The sequence below is a fragment of the Anas platyrhynchos genome, chromosome 15, assembly GCF_047663525.1.
Source record: "Anas platyrhynchos isolate ZD024472 breed Pekin duck chromosome 15, IASCAAS_PekinDuck_T2T, whole genome shotgun sequence".
Classification (NCBI taxonomy): domain Eukaryota; kingdom Metazoa; phylum Chordata; class Aves; order Anseriformes; family Anatidae; genus Anas; species Anas platyrhynchos.
This window is the reverse complement of record NC_092601.1, coordinates 800,887-804,736: the sequence shown is the minus strand read 5'-3', so window position 1 is coordinate 804,736 and position 3,850 is coordinate 800,887. Positions and strand designations below refer to the sequence as shown.

The 3,850-nt window shown below is 46.1% G+C and overlaps 1 long non-coding RNA gene across 1 annotated transcript; it reads right to left on the bottom strand.

Moving 5' to 3' along the window:
- Window positions 1-200: 200 nt before the first annotated feature.
- Window positions 201-1,899, bottom strand: LOC139998716 (uncharacterized). Its single transcript, XR_011803480.1, has 3 exons — window positions 1,804-1,899; window positions 937-1,027; window positions 201-509 (listed from the first exon to the last, which is right to left on the bottom strand). It is a non-coding gene; the product is annotated as an uncharacterized lncRNA (long non-coding RNA).
- Between the last annotated feature and the right edge of the window lie 1,951 nt (window positions 1,900-3,850).

Sequence of the window (3,850 nt, the reverse complement as noted above, 5' to 3'; positions counted from 1 at the left end):
CTTCCATTTGGCATTTCAGTTTCGAATCCAGAATAAAACCTATGCGTTATCTTCCAGACATGCCCAAAAGAAAGACATGCACATGCAAATAATAAAATTCTACCATCATTATGTCTGAAAGGTTTAAGTTGATTGCACAAACCACAAGTTTTTGCTTTAGCAGAATTATAAAGAAGTGGATGCTGTGGTTATACCTTGCTGTCGGTCCTCCTTTAGTGCGAGCTGTGCATGCGGGAAGATCTTCTGCACAACTTGTAAAATATTCGCTCCTGATCTTTTAAAAAGTGGCTTGAAAATGGGTGATAGTGCTTGTCCGGGTGAAGCCACGATCCTGTTTGATGCCGGAACAACCTTCTTCAGAGCCATGAAAAAGTCCTTTGCTTTTATTTTAATAGAATTAACGTCTAGTAGCAACTTCTCCCTACTTGCATAAATCTGAGGATAGCATCGGCGTAGAGAGCACAGCGCAGCTTCAGTACATAAAGATTTGATATCTGCACCACAGTATCCTAACAAACAAAAATCAAACGTTACATCAGTCAAGGCCCAGGTTTACAACATGCAACATTTAAAGAATTTGTAATGCCAAAACCAAACAGGTTAACAGGGAATTCAAAGTGCTACCGCTCTGCAGGGAAGTTTCATGTTGCTCACTGTCTGATATCCTGCGCTTATGCAGCTGAAGCAGACTCCTCATCAAAAACTATACTCTTGAGGAAGATGCCCCAGAACCATTTAACGTTCTCAGACAACAAAAAGAACGACAACAAAGAGTAAATAGATGAAAGCATCTAACTCTGATTGCTATGAAGGCGTGCCAGCTGCCTCGTTGACTAGTTGTGCAGCAAGGCACAAGAGCTTGGGTACTGCCTGGTACAAGCTAAGGTTCTTTACAACTTGCTCACAAGCAAGAATCCATTTTGGTTTCAGTCTTACCAATGCATTTCTCAGCTAGTTCATCAAGCAACATGTCCGGTGGCTTAGGGGTCCAGTCACGAGTATGAATCTTGAAAATTTCTTTTCTAGCCTGGAAGCAAAATCATTGCGTTTTAGCTTGCCCCAAGTTTTCCTTAAAAATACCAACAAGAAACAAACAAACCAAAAAGCAAACAAACAAACAAACAAACAAACAAACAGTCCTCCCTGAAAACCCCTCATCTATTAATACGCTTTTCTTATTTGCTCAACTTTCAAGTATTTTACAGTTATTTAATATACACTCTGCATTTTCAACCAGGAAATTGAATATTTCTTATTTGTTATACTGAACTTTTTCTAGGAACCTACAATGAAAGAAAAGGCATTTATAGCTTCAATAACAAGTTTCCAAACTACGAGACCTAATGACCCAGAGGAAAATACTGTAATGAAAATTTTATCCAGAAACATTTCTTTGTTGTCCAAAAATCTTCTCTAAAACTTAGCAAGCTTTCATTGTGACAGTCTCATTACTTCATCACATTTGCTTTTCAGTCAGTAAATTCACAGAAAGCACTTCTGGCACAATGCTTCAAATTGCTACAATTACTATAAAGAAGAAAATAATTATGACTCAAACTACTACCACCGATCCGGGGCACAATCAAATGCAAACACGTCCCCTATTCATTCATAAGTGAAGGATTGAGACCAAAAACACAACTTCATGATGAAAACGCCCAAGTGGACTAAATAATTAAGCAAACAGGTACAACTTTGCAGTGTCTCCACATATCACTCTTTTGTTCAAGTTGTCAATTATTTTTTTTTCCTATAAAGTTGGACTTTGCCATGGTAGCACTAACATTCAATTTAAGTTCTCACCTCTTTATTTGGCAAGTTGAAGAGGAACTCTCTGCCAAAGCGTCCTGGTCTTCGTAAAGCAGGATCTATAGAATCCAGTCTGTTGGTAGCTCCGATTGCCACGATCTCCCCTCTGTTATCTGTGCCATCCATAAGCGTCAGAAGAGTTGAAACAATGGAACTAATAGAAAAATATAGTTTTTATTTACTGGTTCAGTAAATTTTATTACATTCCACATGACTTTCTTGATGCCGGAACAACCTTCTTCCTAGTAGTCATTCAAAAGTAAGAAAAAAATAGTCTACCAAGTCGGGTTTTTTTTTGTTTTGATAATAAATCTGCAGACTGGTAAGTCATCAAGCACTTCAAGACTGTTTGATATAATCTCTACAGGAGGAACAGCCAGTGTTGGAAATGAAAAAAAGCAGCCCGTTTCTTCAGAGTCTTAAGCCTATGCTACTAGGAAAAAAAAACAAAACAAAACAAAACAAAACAAGAGGAGAGGAGAACAACAGCGGGAAATTTACCTATTCTCCAGGTGTTCAATTGCAAAGCCTCCTCTGGAGGATCAACAGCTGTGAATTCAGCATGCTTAGGAGAAATCAGATCTACGTCTGAACCACAACTATTTCAGCAGTATCACTACCATGTTACTCTGAAGAAGCAGTCAGCACCCTTTCTATGTTAGGAAATAGCTGAACAGAGTCTGTTATTCACATGAAGTAGTCAGGCAGGTTTCTTTAGGAAGGCTGGGTTTCACTAGAACATTACTAGCCTGTAAGCCTCATGGCATCACCTTCCATCTTGACTGCTAAACCTCCTTGTCCCCTACTATCTTCTTTGCCAAGGTACAGCTGTCCACATTTACTTTTCCTACTTGGCTGGACTGAATTTAAGAAGGGATCTTGCATCTAAGAAAGGGAACAAAAGTTGCTGCCCAGCAGCCTCTGGCTCAGGGAGGAGTGGGAAAGCTCTGTGCAGCCCCCAAGGTGAGTGCAGCAGGAGGCAGGAGGTGCTCCAGGCTCACAGCAGCAGTTCCCCTGTGGCCTGTGCAGGGAGAGGCCCCTGGTGGAGCAGGCTGTCCCCCTGCAGCCCGTGGGTCCCCCGTGGAGCAGATCTCCACGCTGCAGCCCCCCTGTGGGTGGAGGAGCCCCCGGTGGAGCAGGTGGCTGTGGCCTGGAGGAGACCGCGGCCTGTGGAGAGCCCCCACAGGAGCAGGCCCCGGGCTGGACTGGAACAGGCTGTGCTGAGCCTGCTTTGCCCGTGACGCTCCTTGTGGAGTGATCTCCCTGTCCTTCTGGCAGCCCTTGAGCCCTTTCCAGCCTCTTTTCTCCCCTTGGCATTGGAGGAGGGGCAGGGAGAGAGCGCTTGTGCTGGAGCTCAGCTGCCCAGCTGAGGAAAACCACCACGGTTTGCTCTCTCTTGCCGCTGCTGCAGCACACTGGTAGCAGCCAGCAGCATCTGTTCTTCGAGCCTCAGCAAGCCCACAGCATCTTCCTTGAAGGGATCCCTTTCCTTCACGCCTGCCAGGCGCCGCCTCCAGAGGCTGAGGGCTTGTGCCCCGTTTGCAAGCGCTTTCTCAGTGCCCCCTTCCCCAGAGAAGGATCCCAGCTGCTTGGCTTCCCTGCCCTCTGCTGCCAGGCTCCCGCAGCTGCTATCCCAGCAGCGCAGCAGCCAGCTGACAATGTGCTCGCCTGGAGGACAGCTGCAATCTTGTCCCATGGCTCGCAGCTCGCCCAGGGATGGGGATCACCTGCTTGCTGCTGCTTTTCTCTCTGCTCTCCTTTCAAACAGCCTCCTGTTCCCTGGGATGGCCCTACCTTGGGGTAGGCTGCCTTGCCTTCCTCTTGCTCCTTCCCCTTCTTGGGAGGACTTTCTGCCCTTCCAAAACGAGATGACTTCTGCATGCATTCCTTCCCCTTGTGTGTATTGGCGCCTGAGACAGCACCGGGGTAGTCCCCGGAGCCAGCTCTTAGGGCCTGTGCCAGGCTTGGAGGGGCTGCAGGGAACATGCCAGGGGCTCGAGGGGCTGCAGGGCGAGTGACAAGGCTTTGAGGGGCCTCAGGT